Here is a 26,373-nt window from a genome sequence, read left to right as displayed (position 1 = left end):
TGTTCGTGTTTTTGTGGTTCTTTGCTTATTTATTCGGGCTTTTAGCACGAGCACTGAACCGGGAAGTTTGTGTCTAAGCCCAGGTGGGGCTCTGTTTTGCTCAGAAGCCCACTTTCCGAAAACTCGACCAGCGTGGCATCTTACCGCGTACCATTCGCTCACAAAGTCTAAATTTCTGTGTCAGTGCTGACACTTTGAAGTTTACTAAAATTGCTAATTCACAATTAGCTCATCTGGTCTGCTAGCCGCTGTAGACGTTTTTTCCTTCCATTTCGCCTTGCTTGAGATCGAGCTATGCTAGAGTTCATGCGTGTCCTTACCGTCGTAAATGCTTCCATGCCTGCGGGAGTTCCGCATCTTTGGCCTTGAAGAGGTACCTGCGAATACCCAGAGCGTAGTTGTCAAAGTACGAGGTCCATTCCACGTTTCGGACGTTCATGCCAAATAACTGCATAAACAGAAAAAGAAAATGACGTGCGATTTAGTGCGGTCAGGCAAAATGCGAATTATTTGCGCTGGCACTTGGATTTTCGCCTCGGTTTCGGTTCAAGGCTCGGTAATTGAAGGTCAAGTAGTCTTTAGATATAGATCGGGCAAATTCGACTTAAGCGCCGGTTCCGAATGGTATGACACGGTAGCGTGAATGCGCAGCCCATATCTGGAGAAGTGGTCATTCTTTACTTTACATTCATAAATCGCTGGGAGTCCTCATACTACTCCTGCACACTGGTTTAGATGTTAAGCAACCCACAACTGCCCTGCGATGGCACGTGCTGCTACCGATTAGTCTTGCGAGACCCATGCTGCTCTTCCCGAACAAGCTCTTTCCACCAGCCGTTCAGTGAAATACTACGAAACCTATCGCCACTATTCAATGAACTGCCACCTGCCACGGTAGGCAGCTTGCTCACAGTCTGGTAAGCAGGTTGTGATGCCGTTGCAAGTTCACCTGTGTGGCCCACCTGCCGCATAGGGGCGACAACAAGGAAGAGGATTCGGACAAAGAAATAAGCTTCGGCTAAGCCTGTGACTTGGAGTCACAGTGCCAGCACACTAAAAGAAGTCTTTTAGCTCTCAGAAAAAGTGAAAAGACACAGATGTGCATCTAAAAATAAGAAAAAGAAATTGTGCGTACCACGGTAGACAAGGCTTAGAGTAATATATGTCAGCAATGCAGTGACCACATCTTACTATAACTTGTTAAATGAAAACACAAGCTTTGAAAATTTTGGCGGGATAACAAGGCCAGGGCAGTCGGAACACCAATGTTGTTTTAGGACACTTGGACAGTGAAGAAAGTTGGGCGACTTGGTACTTATTCATTATTCACAACAGTGCACGAAACACGGACAAAAGGGGGAGAATCGACACTTGGACAGGCGTTAGTAGGGCAGTACACTAAGCTCGGCTGGTGACGATGAAGACTTTCTGAAATAAATTAAGAACAACGATAGCAGCACATCAGAAAATATTAAGAAAATTCTTTAAATTAAGGTTTATGTATGTGTCTTGGCGGTAGGCATTTGAAATGGCACGTTTTCAGAAGCTGTTTGGCTGGACAGGTGCTTGAAGCTGCTTGCTGCCTTAAACAGAAACTACTGCGGATTAAATTGTGAAACTAAGTTTCGACAACTGATTCTCTTGATGTTCATATGTAATTCGTGTGAACCGCCCGGCTTTTAAGCGCTAGAATTTCCACGTTATTTGTTTTACAACGAAGATGGTAGTGGCTCATTCGCGGCTTGAACAGCGTCGCTGGCGTGATACATCCCATGACCTCACGTGAACAGCTACGTCACCATTAGCGAGGAGGTATCAGAGTGTGCTGCGCACAGGTGTTGGTGAAGCCTCTTGATTTTACCGCGCATAGCAAATGCCCATATCACGAAAGCACTAACAGCTATGCTTGTCGAGCACAGTACAGGAAAAAGCACAACCGCAGAGAAATATTTCACTGAATTTTTTGGTTATGCTGGCAAGACGTGCACTTTCTCGGTTTGCAACCGCAAAAAATTTATTTATTTATTTATTTCAAGATACCCCTAAAGGCCCTCTTTCACGAGGGTATTACATAGGGGGTGGTAAAAATTACAAATTGTATACATAAAAACATTTAACATCAGTAACAGGGCAAAAAAGAAGCAAGAAAAGAGCAATAACTGGTAGTTAGCAACAATCGAAATGTGGCGGAACAACAAGACGCAAAAAAAAAATAAAAACATCGGAATAAACAGAACGAAAAGCGAAACTCAAACACATTACGGTGAACAGAACAGAACTAGAAGAAAACTACACATCGCTTTGATTTTTTAAAAGTTCATGAAATGATGTCGCGTTAGTTTCAGTTGCGATTGTGGAAGGCAGCCGGTTCCAATCAATAATGGTTTTGGCTATGAATGATTTGGCAAAACTTGAAGTGTGACATGTGATGCGTTTGATCTTGAAAGGATGGTCACGGCGTGGAAACACTGCTGTGGGTAAGTGAAAGAAATCGTGAACTTCCAGCTCTTCGTTTTTGCCATAAGTTCTTTCCTGGTTTTGAGGGGCCAGTTGTCTTTCTTATTTAGTCAAAAACCTAGGCGTTGATTGCCGTAGGTACCTTTGTACCAATTCCCAATTTTGAATGGCATGCACGACTTGCTTATAAGAGAAGGACCAGTAGGAAACCAGTGCTCTTTTACACATGTTTTCTCATCATTTCACGCCGAATGCACTGTCCGACTTTTCGAATCATAGCTGTTCTTTTCCTATAACCAAGTCAGTACAAAACAATGAATTAATTTCTAAATGTATTGCTATGGGGCCCACAGTAGTGGAAGGCTCTGAATTAATATCGGCTATCAGGAAATATTTAACGTGCACCGCAACCTGAGTACACGATCATATTAGCATTTTATTGCGAGCGCTGATTACTTGTCATCACATACACAACTTTTTTTATTCCGAGAGCATGCTTTTGAGTATGAAGAACTTAACAGAATATGTCAGTGGGCGCCGAAGGAAAGTTGCAGCCATGTCGGGGCCCCCAGATGCATTTCCCTCGATCCGAGTGCCGACCATGGCTCAGTGTGCAAGTGCCGAACGCCGTAGTTGGTGAGCCACCATGGCGCAATAGCAAGCCAGTTCTGAAAATACTTATCTTTCCATCTGGCTATTTTTCTGATATTGAATGGAGATATGTGCACCTGTTTATCTGTGGCGGAGAGGTCACGCACAAGTCCGACAACATTGCTCGACCGGAAGCGCCAGCTGTTGGTCCCAAAGAACTGCACTGCGTCGAGGCGCTTGCAAACCTTCTCGTAAAGAGTTACGAACCTGGAAAGCAGAAAAGGTGAAATGTCAAGTGCACCATGAAATTTTGTTGTAGCGTACGAAGCAAATAATCATATCAGAACAAGTGCTTAATTTCGCGACTGGTTTCGAAGAAAAAAGCAGATTTCGTGTTCACCTCTCATGTCCTGAACAAGCAGCTCTACGTATAGCAAAGTTTGCAGCCCTGATTTGACACAAAGCATCGTGCAGTATTTTGAAGAAAACTAGGCATTGATGGTAGGAAGGTAAGGAGCGTCGATTGCCCGAGCGTCGGTGAGTGGGCACTGTGTTGAGAAAACTGCCAGACGCCTCACATAGCTGCTGAAACACCATCCTCGATGAATCTGGCAACCACGGTTTTTCAGGCTGCAGTCCTTTATTGCGGCGTCTAAACTCTTTTATTTATAATATTTCTACATTGCTGGCCGCTCATAGATCCTGAAGTAGGGAAGCGTCATCCTGGCGATGACCTAATTTGTGGCTTACTTTTAACTTAATACCATCTGAAATGATTGCCACTTCTCATTATTGGATTGAATGACCTTCCGCGCAGACAAGAAACAACGAAGCAACATGTTTGCCTCTCACTTATCTGTTAACGTCGTGAAAAGTAAAACGAAAACCTTCATTTGATAGCAATGAACAGTCGCGCTGAAATAACTTCACAAACGAATACCAGAACGTACGATAAAGTTCTGAGCACCGATGTATGGGTGGGAAGATTTTTCTCATTTGGCATCGGCAAATTCAGAACCAACCTCGGCTGTCGACCAGTAAGCTGCAGGGCCAGGTCAGCTGTGCGTGCTGGCAAGTAACGCAGGCATAAATGCAGCAGGCGATGCAACAGCTGGTTGTCGGTCAACAAAAAATGCGGGTAGACAATCATGTCGGGCAACGGGTAGATTGGGATGATCCTCCGTAATTCATCAGCCAGTTCACCCCACGTATGCGGCTCGAAGTTGCTGCTAGTGCAGTTATACACCTTGATGTGTTCTGGCCTGCACAAAGGCAAATGTGATTTCAAGTTGACAAGTTCACTGCCGTGACTAAGCAACCTAGGCACAATTTGGGACATGGTGAAAAATAATCACGCGGTAAAAAAGAACAGCTAGTGAGCTGTGTCCGTCAGTCGTTGAGGCCACTGTTCAGTATTACTCGTGGGTCGCTGCCTAGCCAACAAGCGCATCTGAAAGAAAGGCATGACGTGGTTCTCCTTAGCATAAAATTTTAATCGGACAAGATTCGTTTATTACTTGGTGCATTTACTGAGCGACCGGTCACCTTTACTAACTTGATTCTGGTTTCCTTGAATTTGAGTATGTCGAATGAATTGTCTCTTCATACCACATAAAAGGGGCACACAGTGCGCCACAACATGTGCACTGACTTCCAGCTTGGAAATAAGTTCTCGTGTTGGTGTTTGACCTTTCTTGTCTTATACGGTTTTCGTGCTGTTTATGTGGTACTTTTAGTACTGCAATTTACTGCCTGAGGTGCTTTAATCTGTGACTAACCTATGCTTGACCTGTCGTGGCCTGCAGAGCTGCTATGTGTCTTAAGGTAACTAAGCACTGTTCACCCCTGCCACGTTGTTATCAGGCGCAATGATTATGCTACTACTCTGTATCGAAGCAATCACGTTACGCAAGAACGTTCTGAGACCAGAGCATAAATAAGGATCCCGACCATTTGGCCTAGAGGAATCGAAAAGAGAAAGCATGTGAACGTATTCAAAAGCAAGCATAGATGACTCTTCGTTCGTTGTTATTTGAAATAGTTAAGCAAATAACAGCTGTGTACACTAAGAATCCTGGGGATTTAGCGTGTAAAAACGGTCGTCTTGGTTCACCTTTTTCTGCCAGGGAGACGAATGTCTGCCGCTGGCTCTCTTATCAAAGAAGGCGCCAGTCGATGAAAAAAGAAAAAAAAAATGTGTGTGAAACAGATTTTTTTTAATGTGGGCTTTGGATTGCATTAACCGCATCATAGTGGTGCTATAAAAAGAGCATCATTGAAAAGGGCACGCATACGCATTAACGCACGCACGTGGACACTTTTACGTCTTATATTTGTTCCCTTCTTTTCAGTGGCCATGTGGAAATCAGTCCCAGCCTAGGATTTTTCGCACTTTTATTTCATGATGGTCTCTGCCCTTCCAAAAAATAAAAATAAAAATAAAAGATCCATATATTAATCGTTAAGTGTGTCTTTTCTTGTCGATTAGGCGCTGTTTCGAGTAATCATGCTCAACTGATTGTACTCGCGAAGGATTTATTCAGAGCCTATTTTTCTTAACCTCGGTGAAGTTCGTTCTCCTTAAACAAAACTTTATGCGACAAACGGTTTAACTTTTTTTACTTGCAGAATTAACAGCCCAGATATCATTTACAGTTTTCTAATGTGCATTTGTTCGCTTTTATGTTTCATTTTGAGGCCCATTGTAGCCAAAACTGCTTTTTAAAGGGTTGTCCTAGTGCCAGGAGCTGAAACCGGAAGTTGGGGTTCCGTAGCTTTGAAAGAAGGGAACCACGCACGGTGGATACACTGCTGGATGCAAAGAATGACTGTTCAAGCACAAGGAATAATTGTCACCTTGTCACGCTGGTGTGCCAGGGCACGCATATGAGCATGTTCGTTACTATGTCCACAGGAATTATGTCAGCTAAGGATCCCTTTTTCACCATGACCGAAGGTAATAGGCCTGAACTCACCTGCAAGTATATGGAAATGTTTAATAAGCCAGTTCCCGCCACCATCAAACGTAAGAGCTCCAGGATAAGAAATGACGGCGCGTTTCACCGGCACTTACGCACGCCACGATACCGGTAAGCGCATTGAAGTTGTCGATCCAGCCCTTAAGGAAGAAAAAAAAGTGTATATATATATATATATATATATATATATATATATATATATATATATATATATATATATATATATATATATATATATATATATATACACATATACACAATATATTGATTACTATCACTTCAAGATTTCAGAGCACCATTTAAAAAGCAATTAAGCAAACAAGGAAGGGGATGAGGGGCTCGTTGTAAATATGACAGAAGCCAACAGCCACAGAAACCAAGGGGCACAGGGGATTTTTTTTATTAATTTATTTATTTGTAGTGTTGATCAATTTAGAATATTACTTAATATGTTATCGCTTAACGCTAATTGATTAGAAAAGCAGAAAAAAAACAACCACATGCCGCCGGTGGGATCCGAACCCACGACCTCCGAATTACGCGTCCGGTGCTCTACCTCTGAGCTACGGCGACGGCTGTCAAACCTTCTGCTTTCGGGGGTATTTATGTTTACAAGTAACCTAACCTTGAGAGTGTTCATCAGCGCCACCCACGTTCATAAGCGGCGGACGTAGAACGTCCTGATTTAGCGCAGGTGTGACGTAGAACGTCATCGAACGGAGAGGGTGGAAGCTGTGTGAGAACCCTCTTATGCTTCCTATGGCATCAAGGCTGCCAGAATCGAGGCCCTCGCTAAGCAATTAAGCAAACAAGGAAGGGGATGAGGGGCTCGTTGTAAATATGACAGAAGCCAACAGCCACAGAAACCAAGGGGCACAGGGAATTTTTTATTTATTTATTTATTTGTAGTGTTGATCAATTTAGAATATTACTTAATATGTTATCGCTTAAAGCTAATTGATTAGAAAAGCAGAAGAAAAAACAACCACATGCCGCCGGTGGGATCCGAACCCACGACCTCCGAATTACGCGTCCGGTGCTCTACCTCTGAGCTACGGCGACGGCTGTCAAACCTTCTGCTTTCGGGGGTATTTATGTTTACAAGTAACCTAACCTTGAGAGTGTTCATCAGCGCCACCCACGTTCATAAGCGGCGGACGTAGAACGTCCTGATTTAGCACAGGTGTGACGTAGAACGTCATCGAACGGAGAGGGTGGAAGCTGTGTGAGAACCCTCTTATGCTTCCTATGGCATCAATGCTGCCAGAATCGAGGCCCTCGCTAAGCAATTAAGCAAACAAGGAAGGGGATGAGGGGCTCGTTGTAAATATGACAGAAGCCAACAGCCACAAAAACCAAGGGGCACAGGGGATTTTTTTATTAATTTATTCATTTGTAGTGTTGATCAATTTAGAATATTACTTAATATGTTATCGCTTAAAGCTAATTGATTAGAAAAGCAGAAGAAAAAACAACCACATGCCGCCGGTGGGATCCGAACCCACGACCTCCGAATTACGCGTCCGGTGCTCTACCTCTGAGCTACGGCGACGGCTGTCAAACCTTCTGCTTTCGGGGGTATTTATGTTTACAAGTAACCTAACCTTGAGAGTGTTCATCAGCGCCACCCACGTTCATAAGCGGCGGACGTAGAACGTCCTGATTTAGCGCAGGTGTGACGTAGAACGTCATCGAACGGAGAGGGTGGAAGCTGTGTGAGAACCCTCTTATGCTTCCTATGGCATCAAGGCTGCCAGAATCGAGGCCCTCGCTAAGCAATTAAGCAAACAAGGAAGGGGATGAGGGGCTCGTTGTAAATATGACAGAAGCCAACAGCCACAGAAACCAAGGGGCACAGGGGATTTTTTTATTAATTTATTCATTTGTAGTGTTGATCAATTTAGAATATTACTTAATATGTTATCGCTTAAAGCTAATTGATTAGAAAAGCAGAAGAAAAAACAACCACATGCCGCCGGTGGGATCCGAACCCACGACCTCCGAATTACGCGTCCGGTGCTCTACCTCTGAGCTACGGCGACGGCTGTCAAACCTTCTGCTTTCGGGGGTATTTATGTTTACAAGTAACCTAACCTTGAGAGTGTTCATCAGCGCCACCCACGTTCATAAGCGGCGGACGTAGAACGTCCTGATTTAGCGCAGGTGTGACGTAGAACGTCATCGAACGGAGAGGGTGGCAGCTGTGTGAGAACCCTCTTATGCTTCCTATGGCATCAAGGCTGCCAGAATCGAGGCCCTCGCTAAGCAATTAAGCAAACAAGGAAGGGGATGAGGGGCTCGTTGTAAATATGACAGAAGCCAACAGCCACAGAAACCAAGGGGCACAGGGGATTTTTTTATTAATTTATTCATTTGTAGTGTTGATCAATTTAGAATATTACTTAATATGTTATCGCTTAAAGCTAATTGATTAGAAAAGCAGAAGAAAAAACAACCACATGCCGCCGGTGGGATCCGAACCCACGACCTCCGAATTACGCGTCCGGTGCTCTACCTCTGAGCTACGGCGACGGCTGTCAAACCTTCTGCTTTCGGGGGTATTTATGTTTACAAGTAACCTAACCTTGAGAGTGTTCATCAGCGCCACCCACGTTCATAAGCGGCGGACGTAGAACGTCCTGATTTAGCGCAGGTGTGACGTAGAACGTCATCGAACGGAGAGGGTGGCAGCTGTGTGAGAACCCTCTTATGCTTCCTATGGCATCAAGGCTGCCAGAATCGAGGCCCTCGCTAAGCAATTAAGCAAACAAGGAAGGGGATGAGGGGCTCGTTGTAAATATGACAGAAGCCAACAGCCACAGAAACCAAGGGGCACAGGGGATTTTTTTATTAATTTATTCATTTGTAGTGTTGATCAATTTAGAATATTACTTAATATGTTATCGCTTAAAGCTAATTGATTAGAAAAGCAGAAGAAAAAACAACCACATGCCGCCGGTGGGATCCGAACCCACGACCTCCGAATTACGCGTCCGGTGCTCTACCTCTGAGCTACGGCGACGGCTGTCAAACCTTCTGCTTTCGGGGGTATTTATGTTTACAAGTAACCTAACCTTGAGAGTGTTCATCAGCGCCACCCACGTTCATAAGCGGCGGACGTAGAACGTCCTGATTTAGCGCAGGTGTGACGTAGAACGTCATCGAACGGAGAGGGTGGCAGCTGTGTGAGAACCCTCTTATGCTTCCTATGGCATCAAGGCTGCCAGAATCGAGGCCCTCGCTAAGCAATTAAGCAAACAAGGAAGGGGATGAGGGGCTCGTTGTAAATATGACAGAAGCCAACAGCCACAGAAACCAAGGGGCACAGGGGATTTTTTTATTAATTTATTCATTTGTAGTGTTGATCAATTTAGAATATTACTTAATATGTTATCGCTTAAAGCTAATTGATTAGAAAAGCAGAAGAAAAAACAACCACATGCCGCCGGTGGGATCCGAACCCACGACCTCCGAATTACGCGTCCGGTGCTCTACCTCTGAGCTACGGCGACGGCTGTCAAACCTTCTGCTTTCGGGGGTATTTATGTTTACAAGTAACCTAACCTTGAGAGTGTTCATCAGCGCCACCCACGTTCATAAGCGGCGGACGTAGAACGTCCTGATTTAGCGCAGGTGTGACGTAGAACGTCATCGAACGGAGAGGGTGGAAGCTGTGTGAGAACCCTCTTATGCTTCCTATGGCATCAAGGCTGCCAGAATCGAGGCCCTCGCTAAGCAATTAAGCAAACAAGGAAGGGGATGAGGGGCTCGTTGTAAATATGACAGAAGCCAACAGCCACAAAAACCAAGGGGCACAGGGGATTTTTTTATTAATTTATTTATTTGTAGTGTTGATCAATTTAGAATATTACTTAATATGTTATCGCTTAAAGCTAATTGATGAACGTGGGTGGCGCTGATGAACACGCTCAAGGTTAGGTTACTTGTAAACATAAATACCCCCGAAAGCAGAAGGTTTGACAGCCGTCGCCGTAGCTCAGAGGTAGAGCACCGGACGCGTAATTCGGAGGTCGTGGGCTCGGATCCCACCGGCGGCATGTGGTTGTTTTTTCTTCTGCTTTTCTAATCAATTAGCTTTAAGCGATAACATATTAAGTAATATTCTAAATTGATCAACACTACAAATAAATAAATTAATAAAAAAATCCCCTGTGCCCCTTGGTTTCTGTGGCTGTTGGCTTCTGTCATATTTACAACGAGCCCCTCATCCCCTTCCTTGTTTGCTTAATTGCTTAGCGAGGGCCTCGATTCTGGCAGCCTTGATGCCATAGGAAGCATAAGAGGGTTCTCACACAGCTTCCACCCTCTCCGTTCGATGACGTTCTACGTCACACCTGCGCTAAATCAGGACGTTCTACGTCCGCCGCTTATGAACGTGGGTGGCGCTGATGAACACTCTCAAGGTTAGGTTACTTGTCAACATAAATACCCCCGAAAGCAGAAGGTTTGACAGCCGTCGCCGTAGCTCAGAGGTAGAGCACCGGACGCGTAATTCGGAGGTCGTGGGTTCGGATCCCACCGGCGGCATGTGGTTGTTTTTTCTTCTGCTTTTCTAATCAATTAGCTTTAAGCGATAACATATTAAGTAATATTCTAAATTGATCAACACTACAAATAAATAAATTAATAAAAAAATCCCCTGTGCCCCTTGGTTTCTGTGGCTGTTGGCTTCTGTCATTTAAAAAGCAAAGAAGTTCAGCGTGCTTTGCAGAAATGCACTTCCAACGCCCGTAGACAGGAGCTTCCTCTTGATGAAACCACAACTAGATTACTGACGGTTCGTAAATGAAATTAGCCTCGTTATAATGCGTTACTCAGTCCTTCATTTTTTGACGGGTTAGTAGTATGCGAAAATAATCTTGATTCCTCACCGGAAAGGGTTCCTTCCACGAGGCCGTGACGATGGATGGCCGGACTATGGCCACTGGAAGCGTTCCTCGCTCATCGAGGATCAGTGATTCAGCCACTGCCTTGGTCAGGGCGTAATTGTTTGGCTGCCCAATCGAGAACTCGCTCATTGTTTCAGCTGTCTTCTCATCGGCGCATCTGCATTGAAAAAGAACAGAAACTTCCTATCAATAACGGATCGTCCTAAACATTTCGTCTCTTGAGTGTAGAAAACTTCAGGAACATCTCATTGCTGCCGCTAATCATGACGTCTTTATTTAAATCTAAAGAGCATAAAAGCTGACCTACAATAATTACATAATAAATTTAAGAGCTTTTTCGCAGGATAACTGTAGCACAGCAATTACTTTCAAGCATACTTACTAGGTTGCTTTAATTATATTCTCAGCATCTACAGCCGAGGGGTATATCACCTCGTATACTTCATTCTTACTCCAGTTGGAATATGCTGTTGATACGTGAACAATAGCCTACGAGAGAGATGGCGAAGAAGATTAAATCAGTAAAACTTATACACCCACTAAGAACTTTTTGAAACAGTGGCCACATTTAACGAGTTAACCGTTAATTCTGAGTAAGTAGCAGCGTAAACTTTATTGCGCAACCATTAATGCCCCAGGTTTCGAGCCGTCGCGTAGCTCCCGACGGTGGCCTCGGCTAACCTTGAACAGCGTTGCTTCAGCCGCGCTCCGCCAGATGGCAGCGCCATCGGCGCGCCGCGCGGCAGAGGCGCCGAGCAGTTGGCTCTGTCTACGACAGATGGCGCCACAAGAAGGTCCGCCCCTTCTGGCCTTCGAAGCCGGCGTTAGCAGCATTGGCGCGCAGTGCATCGATGGCATTCGAATGATATCCGTTAAGCCCAATTTCTAGTCAGACCACATTAATAAAAAATAACACCGAACAGGAAATTGGTCGAGTTGGGCAATCGAACCAGGGTCTCCGGAGTGCAAGACGTGTGTTCTAACTTCACTGGCCGCCCTTATATATGAGTCTTCATGCATGAAGTGCATTTTGTTCTTTGTTTTCTCCTAGTCCTTTTTCAACAGAGTTCTTATTTTCATTGTTGCGAAAACGCTACTACAAAGAGTTGATTTCTGTGCTTTTCCCACCTCCTATTTACAGCTCGATGTAGTACTTGCCATTACCAGGGCATGGCGTCATTACCCTGGTGCAAGAAATTGTACTTTAGCATTGCCTTAAAATTTCCTTCTAGAAGTTACATACGGAAACATTGCCAGTGAAGATTTGGGTTCATAAAAGGGGCATTTTCGTGTCATCTGGGAAATGCCACTTCTGTGACATTCCTGAAACAATTGAACATGGCTTCACCAACTGTAAGGACTGAATTCGGTTCTGTGATGTCCTGCAACGGACCTTGAAAAAGCGAATTTATTTGACTTTTCATACCAGTACAATATGATGATAAACCTCTGTATATGTTACTTCATGTAGAACTCCACAGCTTATGAAAAGCTAGAATGATGCACGGCACTGGGAGTCAGTTTCGACGAAACCTCATTTCTGCCAAATGATAGTTCAACTCAGGGAAGTGTATGAACTGACCGACATGGAACCAGTGTTGCATTCTCTCCCGGTGAAGTGCTCACCCTTACCTCCCTTCTAGTGCTCTGGTACTCTGTTGATTTCGGATGCCTTTCGTGGTGATTCCTAAAAGCTTTGTGAATAGCTCATGTATATATAACATATTTCAGTGTAATAAACATGTTTAAAAAAAGTGCGATGATAGCCTACAGCTCTTGTGAAGGGGCCAGTGAAGTTGATCTGTTCGCGGAGCGGCAGGTTCGAATTCCAGTCGCGGCAATGTTTATTTATTTGTTGGTTTCTTTATTTAATTATTTATTTATTTCTCTAAGGTTTGGCTTGGTTTCACCGACGGTGGCGACGCGTGCTTAACGCTAGATAGGTGCACACTACTTTTTGTTCAAAATCGCAGTCACCCAGATTATGTGGAGGATACCATGAGTTCTAGGTGACATTTGTAAGTAAATTCTAAGGACGATTACGATTCTCCCTGATACGAAATTTGAGCGCGAGAGTGTGTTGCAGTTTAACACGAGGCGTGATCGGCTGCAGCGATAGCCTAATGCTCTCATCATTAGGCTATCACCTACTGATGAGGCGATAGCCTAATGATGAGAGCATTATTTGAGGTGCTGGGTTGTCGGCACGTCTGGCGAGGATATTAGTTCAATAGTAGTATTAGTTGATGAAGAAGACGATGTGCAATGCACATCGCGCGAGAATGTATGCATTAGTTCGATAACAGTATTAGTTACACCTACGGTGGTGTCGCTGCTCAACTCAACAACGGGCACTTAAGTGATGCGGTCTAAAAAGGAAAATTTATTTTCATTGCGATGGCGTGCAAAGGTTCACAATGAAAATAACGAAGCTAAAGAAATAGGAGGTGGCACAGAGAAAAACTATTGGTTGTGCTCCATTGACGTGATTTACGCTTCAAGAGCTATGCTGGTCAATTTCTCAAGACTCAGGCTTGCTTTAATAAGTGCTCTCTGATGATTTTCGTCGCGTAGAGTACTTCCCGGCTGCTGTCACTCCTCTCAGAGCGCATACAGTAACTTACGCAGCTAAGCATTCTCATTTTCTTCCACCCTTTAACCTAAGTTTCAAGGATGATCTAGTGCAAGCGTAATAAAAAGGTCAGTTCTGTAGCATAACCAACAATAGCTTATAAATTGGTCAGAAGCTTCATAAAATTCCACCTAACTTTGAACTTTGAATATTTGTACAGTATTACTCATAACTTACACAAAGTTTTGGCATCTTCCTGGAAAGTTCTAGTAGACGCCGAGTACCCAGGACATTGAGCGTAACCGCTCGTCTGCAAAAGAAATACAGTTCATAGCTCCAAAATTGCCTATGGGCTCCACACAAAAAGGGGGGGGGGGGGAGGGGGGGGGGCAGGGGGAGGCTGCGCTTGGTTTTCATTATTTTGCATCAGTAAATGTGTTAGGCACCAAAACTAAGACTCTGCCTGGTACGTATAAGTGAAGTCGTCAAAGTACATTTCTGCTTACCGAAAAGAAAAGGAAACAAAAATTTCTGGCAGGCATTTTTGTACGCTTAGTTTATATATAACTGCGTTTTTAACGATAATGACAGCCGGAGTATTCGAGCACTCGCTGATGGTACGGCTTCATTAAACCTTTAATGAATGGCACTGTGATGAAGCAACATGCCGGGCAGGTGGTAGGCCCAAAAGCACTAATTTAGCTCACGTTACATAAAGATGCATTATGAATCGCATGGTATTAGCTTTCACGTCGCGTTTTAGGAACTTCTTTCAGTGCCAGTAAATGCGGCGAGCATAGATCTGAGACATAGTATGCGTACGTAAATTGTTTGGCAGCTCACTTCAGAGGATCATTAAACCTGACGGTGGCAGCTGAGTGAAATACAACAGAGACTTCTTCGATTAAGACTGTCTGGTCGGCATCGCTCAGTCCCAAGTTCGGCAAAGCCAGGTCCCCTGCGATCGCCCTGACCTTTCCCAGGGCAGCAGGCTGATCTTGCCTAACGCGATCAAACACCTGGTGAAGAAAAAGAATAAGATGTAGTTGAAATACTTTAACGCGATTTTATCTCAAACTTCTACGTCATATACATGGCTTCATTCTATAGAAAATATGCTGAAACCACAATTTATCCTTGAAGTATGTTATCGTTATATTCAAATATGTTAAACTCTATGAAAGGAAAGACACCTCCAAAACCTTGACGTATGTGGAAGAAAAGCAAAGTAACTTTAACCTTCTTAGATTATGATCTAGTATGGCGCTCCGTTCTGCTAAAAAGAAAACGTTAAAGAGGTTTCTTGACAACAGTGCACTGAAATTTCCTGGCTTAAATGCTCCATCCTGTTTTCCGTTAGGATGTACCCATCACTTCCATCCTGACTTATCCATTCATCTTAAAATATGATGCAGCAAACTGAAATCGTTTTATTTCGCGTTGTGGTGGCGCTGCCTGCTTTAGTACACTTACCGCCAGGGACCATAACAGTCGCTATGGTTTGGTTTGGTTTATTGGGGTTTTACGTTCCAAAGCAACTCGGACTATGAAGGACGCCGTAGTGAAGGGCTCTGGAAATTTCGATCACTTGTGGCGCTTTAACGAGCACTGACATCGCACAGTACACGGGCCTCTAGCATTTCACCTCCATCGAAATTCGACCACCGCGGTGCTTTTGCCGGCCATTCAAGGGTGGCAAGGAAAAGACAGCCACTCCAGAAAGTGGCACAGCGGAAGCGAAACCGACAGAAAGAAACCGGAACACATTCATCCAGGGCTATGCCGCCTGAATGCGTTCCTGTGTCTGATCTTCATTTTCTCTGGCATCATGCGTGGTTCTGCATCACACCAGCCAGCTCAAAGACAAGCTTCAACTAGGAAGCATATTCCTGTAAGGTAAGAGTGCGGGATAGTTGGTGACCCATTACATATAAATACCAGCGCAAACCAGCAAGACACACGACGAAGAACGAGGACAAACAAGTGCTTGTGTGTCCTCGTTCTTCGTCGTGTGTCTTGCTGGTTTGCTCTGGTACTTATGTGTATTCCTGTAAGTAACTGCAATAAACCGGCAATATCGAAACTTGTCAACCGTTGGCAGAAAGTTGTCCCCGAGCCTAGTGCCGCAGAAAGAGTGGACGTTTGGAAGCTAAGTCTAGCTCAAAGCAGTCGTGACAGCCCCGTACCACAGTGAATCGTGAAACCATAAAACCCCAGGTTATTCGAAGCACCTTGCTTGTATCATGCGAGTACACAATATTCTCTTTACTGTTCTGACAGTTCAAATCATCAGAATACGCTCCGCCGTGCTGGCACGCTGAATACAGTCCCAGAAAGTGTTTTTTTTTTTTTTTACAGCGAGATCTGTATTAAGGAGCCTATCCCTATGCTTCACCGGAGTACAGCTGCTATGACGTCATTGTCGGGCGCCGTGGAGCAGCATGTGGATGGAGCCGAAATAGGTCGCTGGAGGCCCAGCGAACATCATTACGTCACAGCGCGCAATGAGTGCTAGAAGCGCAACTGCATTTCTGCAATCGATGGGGCCGGCTAGCAGCTCAGGGAAAAGTCACGGGCACCCCTTAGCCACCACCGCTCTTTCTACGCGCGTTCTTAAGCCAGCGCCAGTCTTCTTACCAGTATAGTTAAGCTCATTAATCAGCTTTCACTTGTTGAAGCCTACTCAAAGTATGAGAGTATGAAACTGAAGCATAAGCAAGGCATGCTGCTTGTCGAGTTGGTTGGTTGGCAATCATTCTGAGAGAGGCAGCGCTGGTGGATGATGGCTACGGACACGCGCATTTATGTCTACTTCTTGTCTTTGTCTGTCGTCCACCAGCGCTGCCTTTCTCAGAGTGAAGCCTAAGCGCGAGATTTACTTCAGAGTTGAGCATCGTGCGAAGCCTTGCCGCCGGTTCTTCTCCACGTTTACTTCGTACGAGGAGGTAGACCCTTTTCAACCCGGGACAAGACCGCAGCAGTTTCTCAACCAGAACCTGAAACACGAGCACGTTTATGTCCAGTGATGCTGAAATAAAATTAAGGTTATAAAAAAGCATCGTTAATTCGATCACGAATAGAACACATTGTTTACTCTAGCAATTAATGCTCTGGAGCTTCCGGGTGGCTTAATCTATGCAGCTCCTCAAGGCAAATGTGGGAAAAATTACTCAAGCATGCTCGTGTCGCAGCTTTTCTGGGATTGATATACGTATATGTCGTGGTAATCACCGTGAGACTGCTTTAGGCACCTGCTTGTCTCACTGAATGTGTGAAGCGCTGGAAGGCTTGAAGAGGTTCCGATCTGTCACTGGGTGATTCATTTGGTAGTTGCACGAATCACGTTACTCGTAAGTGGCAGGAGTCGATATGCGGTCACGTATGGAAATAAGGAGTCAGTGGCACGCACTTTGAATATCGCATTGTTAGATGTCGCGATTGCCTAGCGGACTCCCGCCGACCAACCAAGAGCCATTTTACACGGCGGCCATCGTGTGAAACCCGGTACAAATTGCTTGCAGATGCCCAAGCTTCCAAAAATACTTTTACCATGAAATCTTCCCTGCGTATGCCCATTTCGCAGCCTCCTTCAAGCATTTTGCTCTACAGCCAGCTGGTATGCTGTACCATTCAAGCGGCCGTTAACATTTACTGAATGTGCGGGTGTTACCAAGCATGAGGAACATGCCCACCTTTCCTATGAATCCGGTTCCTCCAGTGATGAATAGGACGCGACCGTGGTAGAACTGCGCCACACGGGAGTCCTCCTGTTCTTCGGCACCCGCTGCTGACCGTGGACTCCGCTGCGGCTGATCTACCATGGTGAAACACTATTCTCTGCAGCTAACTGCATGGCACAGGAAAATTATTTTAACAAAAGCTGCCTTAAAATTCAACAACATTTGCCCACATGGTATAGTGGTCTGAATAGAGAGAGAACGATGAACTGAAAGTCAGGGAGGTTAACTAGGCCACGCCCAGCACGCTGCCCTGCACGTGTGAACAAGGGAGAGGAAGGTAGAGATAGAAAGGGTAGAGAGGATGGCAGATGACTTTTTCGTATGAGCGTAGTCTGTAACTAAAAGGGTGCACTAGGCACACTCTGGCAGTTTACAACCCTGAACTCATTTCCGGGTCTCAAGAATTCTAAAAAACGTCTTCACAGCTGTCCTCTATGATGTCGGTTTGGTACAAGGACCCAGAATTTTGGCCTCTGTAAGGGGACGAGGATCTGAGCGGTGGAGCTTTCCAGCCAGGGGGACACGCTCACACTCAGACTGAGTGCAAGGGTCCAAGTTAAATCGAAGACCACGCAGCGAGCTATCAAAAGCAAACTGATAGATATAAAGTTAAGAGACAGGTAGAGGGCAGAGCGGGTGGCGGAACAAACGAGGGTTAATGACATCCCAGTCGAAATCAAGAGGATGAAATGGGCTTGGACAGGGCATGTAATGCGAAGGCAACGTAAACAATGGCCCTTAAGGGTAAGAGACTGGATTCCAAGGGAAGACTAGCGCAGCAGGGTGCGGCAGAAATTAAGGTGGGCGGATGAGATTACGAAGTTTGCGAGGGAAGGGTAGCCACCTCCGGCACAGAACGGGGTTAATTGAAGGGATACGGGTGAAGCCCTGGCCCTGCAGTGTGAGTAGTCAAACTTATGATGATTCTACATTCTTAAAGATTAAAGATGATTCCACATTATTAATGAAGGAAATGCGATATCATTCAGGTTGCCTTCTGTGGTGTCTGCAGTGAGTGTCTAATGTTCTTTCTCGAGATTTTCCACTCAGAACTTTATTTAGCACCAGTTCTACTGCTCTTATATTCTAAGCAGGTGTCATCGCCTTCTAGGATGTTCGATCCTTCCACTACTTTATCATATGGGGTTATACGAATTCTATCGTTCACACCTCCTTAATGCACCCACCAAACCGCACAAATCCACCTGAGTCTATTTTCTGGACAGCGCCTACTTCCATAATTTTGTGGGTCCCTTATAATTTTTTGGGGTGGGCTAACTTCCAAAGTTTGGTGGTCCGCAGATTTTCCGATATGGCGGTGCCCTATGACTGGTTCATCGCTTTAGCGATCCGCCACTGCCCTGACAGGTGGCTGTTTCATACGCAGCCACCGGTAATACACATGCTGCTGTTCCCCAGTTCCCTGTAAGGTTGATGCGCAGCGCCACAGTGGACAGGTGGCAACTGCATTTAATTTGTTTGAATTTTTATCATTTCCCACGTGTCACGGAGGGCAGAGGGAGATGACTCACAATCCGGTGGGCATATTGTGATGACATCACTGGGTCACGTGACCTGCCTCAACCAATCGAGAATTTCGTGAGAGAGAAGCTGGAAATTTTTTTGAAGGAAACCTATATGTTATCGCGTTGAAAAACGAGGCGCTTGTGCCAAGGATTTAAAGATAGTTTGTAAAAATATATTACATTTAAAATACTGCATCTATAAGCCAGGTTAGAGAGAGATAAGGTTAGCTTGAAATCAAAGCAAATTTTTATTTTCGTTTAGGAAAGGATGGGGCAGTCACAAAAAACTGCTCCAAGTGAAAGCTTGAGGAGGCGGCTGCCCCAACATATGTGAAGACCGCTGGCATCACATCAAACATAGAATCTGCCATTTTGAAGCGAAAATAAACACAGAGGCACGTAGTTGAAATCTACTGATCTCAGATAAGTGACATACATAACTGTTTTACTAGTGCAAAATTACACACAAATGTTACCATATGTCAAACACTCTAGAATTCTCCTTATAATCGGACATGATGTAACGGGCCGCTTTATTCTGTATGAACTGAAGGCGGGTAGGCGGAGTTTGAGAAGGAGAGCCACCTATGAAAAAAGGTATATTTTTGTTTAGACCTAACAAAGAATTTGTAGGTAGTGAGTTTAGTATTGGTTCTAGTAGAACGCAAAGTACGGCTGAGAAAACAGCTTCGGCTTGTCTCGGACAAAAACACTCGATTGCTTGTTCGTAGGCACTGTCTTCAGAAACTCCCCGATGAGAGTACAACTGTATACAACCGACAATTTGCGAGCCGAAAACATTATGAGCATGCTTGTTGAAATATTAATAGGCATCAATCAATCAGAAAACCTGAAAGATAACTTATTGAGATCTTCTGGCACACCCTAGCAGTCTCCTACATAGAATATATGGGCTAGAAATGGTTAATCGAAAAGGAATTTTTATGCATAAACATTTGGTCTATTAATAGATGAGCGTGGGGTGGTGGTTTTCTCTTTTGCTAGAAATATGGCTATTCGGGCTTTAAATCCGGCTAAGGCAAAATCCCGCGATATTTCAACGAAACGCTTGAAGGCGAGCAGATCTTGTGCCGGAGGCATTTCGCGCACGTGCCCGCTCTTTCTTCTGTGGTCTCTTTCCCTTCTCTGCGTTTTCCGATTAACTACTATGTTGCGCTCATACAAAATACTTCGTTTTCTCTTGCCCCGATTCCGTTCAGTTTCCTCCATTATACCTACCCTTCTTTCTAGGCGCGACAACTTGGCTCGCCTGTCACCAGGTGATTGAGCTTCCGATTGAAATAATAAGTACTACCGCCGTTTTTTAGAAGCCGTGCAGTTTTTATGCAATTACATACACGATTTCGGACTATGATAAGCGCTACTTGTTGGTTCAACGCACGTACCTTGTAATCGATGACAGAAGCGGTCCCTAGCGCTCGTGCAGCAGCTAATGCAAATATAAGCTACCAACGCTGGCTGCACAAATGAACGACATTGCAGTCTGGTTAAAGAACGTTCTCCAGTAGAGGTGGGCAGGTGACAGTACGTGCCTCGTCAAATGAGCATATGTATGCATATGCATTCCATCTTGTTCTTTTGACACATTAGTTTTATGCCCTCGTATACCTAGCAGGTGAAGGTAAACGAACGCACCTGTGTGCGATACCAGCAGGCTGCGGAAAAATGACATGTTTAAAGGTGGGCCAATCAAATAACACGCGGAAACGTGCGCAAAACAGAAAGGACACTGTATGCGGCGGTAGATGCCCTGTATGATAGACAGCTAATATACGGTAACGAAGGGAAAGGAGTGAGGTGTAGTAAAGAGCTGGGATTGGATATAAGTTCGAATGCCCTGTATTCTTTAGTAACCTGCAATTGACTGCGTTCATCTGCCCAACGTAGATAAAGAAAAAAATGATTTTTTCCTGCATACGCGACACGTTTTATTCACCCGGGCCCACAGGACAGTTTATTGCCAACTAAAATGCAAAGGAAAAAAAAACTCACACGACGGTTACCACTGTGTAACGCGAGATTCAGTGACAGCGATTAAAGTATTTAAATTTCAGAACATATTGAAGTAGAGAACATGAGAGTGACTTCATACCAGTACGCTTAGAGAGCGCTCCTTTTAGTTTTCTATTTATACTCGGCGCACCTGGAGTGGCAGTGCAGAGTTTGCCGCTCTAGGTACGCATCGCCGCCACCACTGACCCTGTCCTCTAGCCGACGCGCTAAGCAACAGCCGCCACAGAGGGACCGTGCTACATTTGTTCGCTCTAGCTATACTCTACCTCCTTATTGCACGATGACCATTCTTTGGATGATCCCGCGACAGTTATGCTGCGGTTCATCATTCCTCGTACTCGCCATACCCGCAAACCATTCGCTGTTGGGGGTTCCTCCGCCCTCGCTGTACTATACCTTCTCCTTCCGCGTTGTGGCAGCCACCCTTTGGTTACTCATTCCTCGTACTTGCCATACACTCCTTTTTCCCCGCTAACCATCCTCAGTTTAGGATTCCTATGCTCTCGCTGCACTCTACCTTCTTCATCCGCGTTGTGGCAGGCCCCCTCCGGCAGCTCATTCCTCTATTCACCGTACCCTACTTCAGTCCCATTAAGCATCCCCCTGTTGGGGATTCCTCCACTCTGGCTGTACTCTACCGTCTCTTCCGCGCTGTTTCAGTAATCCTCCGGTTGCTCATTCCTGGTACCCGCCATACTTTCCTTCTTCCCCGTTAAGCATCCCCCGGTTTAGGATCTGGCTGCCACGAGGCGATCCGAAGACTGTTTACCACGAAAGCAGGAGGTAGAGAAGAGCGAGAGCGGAGGAATTCCAACCGGTGGACAGTTAGTGGGGAAGAAGGGGGGTATGGTGACTACAAAGATCCTTGTAGTCACCTTACCCTTCTTCTTCCCCATTCTTTCTTCCTCCTTCTTCCACCTTCTTCCCCGGGGAAGAAGGGGATATGGTGACTACAAGGGTCCTTGTAGTCATCATACCCTCCTTCTTCCTCATTAAGCGTCCACCGGTCGGAATTCCTCCGCTCTCGCTCTGCTCTACTTCCTGCTTTCGTGGTAAACAGTCTTCAGATCGCCTTGAGGCAGCCAGACTTCGGTTGATCGTTCCTGGCACCCTAAATAACCTCCTTCCTCCCAGTAATTATCCTCTGCTCTCACCATTTACACCTTCTTCCTCGGTAAGCACTCTGCATATGGTTTAAGTGGTAACCACCCTGCGGTTCTGTATTCTTACGCTCTCGCATACCATCATCCATACACCGTAACTCTACTTCTGCACCTTCCAGGATAACTACCATCTGGGTGATTTTCGTAGCAAACTCTCTCCGGCTTGCTTTTTTAAGCTTCCGCTATACCACACCTCTTTCCAATGTAACCTCCGCATCAAGACCTCCTCTTTCTTCCAGGTTAATCATCCTCCATTAGTCTAGTGCTAACCTTCTACCGGTTGCTCATCCTTGCGCTCTCCTAATAGTCTCCTCGTTCCAGGGTAATCACCCTCCAAGTGCTTTCCATGGCAGCGCACCCACCCGTTACGCCGACTACTATTGGAGCTGTGCAGAATGGAATAAACTCCAAGCTGTATCACCGAATGGTACGCAGAAAGGAACCCACTGCTGTTTGTTTTGAGCACTTAAAAGACTTCATAGTACCACGGAGGTAGTGACGCATATGACCTTTACCCATATTGCAAATCTGGGGAATTGTTTTGCACGTGCACTGTTTTCTTTATGGGGTTAATAGGTATAATTTAAATTTGCTGTGGCGTTGACGGTGGTGGTCTATAGGCTGGAATGCAGGCTGTGTTAGGCTTACAAGAGTATTGACGACAACGTCGGAGCCTGTTTATGTTGTTGCGTCAGAAGCTTTTTGTGTACCTCTCTGTACTGGTCGCTAAACTTTTGTGAACTCGTAAACACGGGGAAAATATTGCCGAGGGCACTCTGAACATATTCGCCACAGTCCGAAAAGCGTGAATGCATTCAATTGGTTAGGTGCTGGGGATCTATTATAATGACAATCAGGCGCCGTTACGAAAAGACGTAAATAAGGGACAAAATATACACGACAAAGCGCACGTGTTTTCCATCTCTCGCCACTATCTTCCATCTTTGTAGCGCGGCGTTTGATCAGTCTTATGAATAGTTCAAAATTTGCATGCTCGAAATGTTCTTTGAGATGAATGCAGAAGCAAATTGAAGTAACAAAATAATCTTTCCTTTATCCACTTCTCCAGGAAGCCAGTGTGTTTACATAACTGCCGATACTCCCTAGGTAGTTATTAATTATCTCTGACAACACCTCACTGCACAGGTTGCGCAGTAAGCTCTTTCACTCATCATCACAGCACAGGCACACTGCAAAAAAAGCGGCCCATAAACTTCGAAATTCCAGTTTCCGCACAAAAGTAACGAGGCGTGCTGAACTATTTCCAAGAGTCTAAGCTTAGTGCAGTCTTTAAACACGGTGCATTTTGAATATAAACTTGCCAAGCAGCCACTAATTTGAATAAACGAATGATATTTTATTTATTTATTCATTCCAATCGAAGATATAGTTTTATGATGGAAAGAAATATTGCAAACGTTACCTTGAGTAGCCATAGGCTTCTATAATGACAGTAGCAGTGACGCAAAGGAAAAGAAATACGCATGTTGACTCAAGGTTTACATGAAACAACCTAGACCTTTATTCAGGCAAACTGAAGTGCATCGTAATGATACTTAGGCGTACCAATGCATACAGTATAGAAGTTCATCACAAGATGCGTATATGAAAATACAATCACTGAATAAACCTGGCAAAGTGAGAATTGTGAGGTGAGTACATCAGATAACAAAATATGCACAAAGCATGCAACACTACCGTATTAAAAAGAATGACAGCACTTTGATACGAATTGTGCAATGGAGAGCAATGCAGAAGTAAACATGGAACATTTTTCCAGAATGCATTTTGTTTTTGGACAAATGAATATGGAGGATGAGCTTTTGAGACTCATTGAGATAAAACACTATGTGTACGCTGGCCATATCTTGGGGAGCAGGGATGATTCTTCCAACAGTACTTATGCCTCAAATCTTGTACACGGACATATGTACCAGCAAATTGGCTGTACCAGAACTGCTTTCAAAGTTGTTTCGGCCATCAAGTTTTTGACATTTGGGAGCATTCTTTAAGAGCGAATTAAGAACTGATTTTGTACTGCCAGTGTACCCTACAGTGGTGATATGCAGTGATGCCATATGCAAGCACGCTCTAGGTTAGAGCTTATGTAACGCACTTACGGACAGAAAAAGGCATAAAATATCTGTTATCTTATAGCACACATGACTGATGGCGATGCCCCAGGCATACAGAAAAACGGTGAGGATTCCAAAATGATCACTGTCAAAAAATAGAGAACAGAAAAATATTGTGCTCTTGTTTTATATTTATGTTTTTACAATTGCACTGATTTCGTGAGGAAGTACATAATATGTCAGGTTAATTGAGGTCAATTCTTTTTCAAACACTAATTAAGTCATAGGAGCTGTATTGTAAATGTATTAACATCATTAAAGTTAGACCTTAACTACTCTGTATCTTTCATCGCTGCACTCTGCAGTGAATTAACTGCATCTGTATATTTACTTGCGTGTGAAAAAATGATATGGTTTTTAGCTCACTGTAACATTGAAACCGGAACATTGTTTTCAGGTCATTTTCAGGTCATTTTCAGGTTAAACGAGAAAGGACTCAAAGTTGAACCTTGTGAAACACCAACTTCTATAAGCGAGAAAGAACTATGGAACCTTGATATGACAAATATTGACATCTATCTTTTAAAAGGTTTGCAAGCAGGCCCGAACAGGAACACCGCAATTTCAGGGTTGAATGTTTTCTAATCAGAAGAACAAGCTAAATTCTATCAAAAGCTTTGCTCGCGTCAAGAAAAAATAAACTTGCAACCTAGTTATCAAACGGAAAATTCTGCATGTCGAAGTTTTTTCACGAAAAAACGTCCTTTTTCGGCAAGGCGCCGTGCTGGTAAGGTCACAGTACGTTGAGAACATTAAAAAATCGTCATGGTCCACAGTATATACTTTTTGATATTTGGATTATGCACGGCAGGATAGAGAGTGGTCTGTAATTATTCGTATTATTTCTGGTCCTTCCTAATACAAAGGTACCACTGTAGCAGTTTCCTTTGTAGTTGGTATTGCACAATTTCTACCATTCGCCCTAAACAAGGCGGTCGAATCTTTCAGGCATCTGGGACTGCGGAAGCTGACGAGCGCTTATAGTGAGCACAGTTGCTCTAAATTGGCTGAATAACGCACACAATGCCAAAATGATGAGTCCTCAAAGCAGGCTTTCATGCCTCAGACCTTTGTGTCTTATTTTTTTTTGTGAGGGCGAAAATAAAACGAAACGTTCAGAAAAGAACTGACATGCAAGAGAGATAGATACAGAGAGGGGGAAAGGCAGGGATGTTAACTAGAAAGGTTTCTGGTTGGCTACCGTGCACTGGGGAAGGGAATGAGGGGATTAAAAAGGGAAGAAAGAAGGAACGAGAGAGACACTCCCAATCTGTCAATCAAGGCAGTCTCTCGTAAAAAAACAAAACAGTGCCTTGAAAGCCTCGATGGTAGTCGACTGTTGTGGCCACGGACCGAGGATCTTGGCCTCTGTGAAAGGGCGAGGGTCCAGTAGGTCCAGAGCACCACGCAGCTTACGTCTTTCGTTCACAAATACAGGGCACTCACACAAGAGATGAGTGATTGTCTCTTCACAGGCACAGTTTTCACAAGAAGGGCTGTCGGCCATCGCGATCCGGAAAGCCTACTGATTCGTGAAGGCAACGCCGAGCCATAGACGGCACAGTAATGTTGCTTCACGACGCGCTACCTCACATGGAAGACGGAGGCGCCGTCCAGGGTCCAATGCCTCGAGGCGACGGTTGCAGAGTTCCACGCTGAAAATGTGAGCTCCAGCCTCAAGGAACGAAGCCCACACGCTCCCTCAGCTCTCGTTACACGGATAGTGACAGGAATTCCGTCACTGTGGGCAGAACGGGCAGCTTCGTCGACCTAGTGATTTACATGAATACCGCGGTGGCCTGGCAGTCACTGGAAAATTGTCATGTCGTTTCGATGTGGCGTCATGGTACAGCTTGAGGATTTCTGCAACGAGTCGTTCGTGTGACCCAAGACGTAGTGCAGCTTGCAAGCCTTGAAGGGCTGTTTTAGAGTCGGTGAAAGCTGTCCAGTCATGTGCAGATTCCTGACTGATGAATTGATTGCAAACTTCGAAACCTTTCATGCGCGTTGAGTGGCTTGGCGATAATGAAAATTAAAAACATAATAAATGAAATGCTAATTGGGTAACCGAATGACTGCTCAAAAAATTATTCATTTTGCTCTTATAACATTCGCCATTATGTTTGCTCTGAGGTTCGAGCTACGGGTGCAAAGAGTAACACCATCTTTCTTTTTTCTTCTTGGCTTAATGCGAGAAATCTAGGTAAACCATATTTCCCTCGTACTCGATGTCCTTCTGTATAGGATAAAAATTCTACGACTAAGTT

The 26,373-nt window shown here is 44.7% G+C and overlaps 1 pseudogene; it reads right to left on the bottom strand.

Moving 5' to 3' along the window:
- Positions 1–316: 316 nt before the first annotated feature.
- LOC149371639 (putative fatty acyl-CoA reductase CG5065) lies at positions 317–17,329 on the bottom strand (annotated as a pseudogene).
- Positions 17,330–26,373: the final 9,044 nt, after the last annotated feature.

The sequence above is a fragment of the Amblyomma mixtum genome, chromosome 1, assembly GCF_055824585.1.
Source record: "Amblyomma mixtum isolate Tamu chromosome 1, ASM5582458v1, whole genome shotgun sequence".
NCBI classification, from domain to species: domain Eukaryota; kingdom Metazoa; phylum Arthropoda; class Arachnida; order Ixodida; family Ixodidae; genus Amblyomma; species Amblyomma mixtum.
Note: the sequence above shows the minus strand (reverse complement) of the source record. Positions and strands in the feature narration are given on the sequence as shown.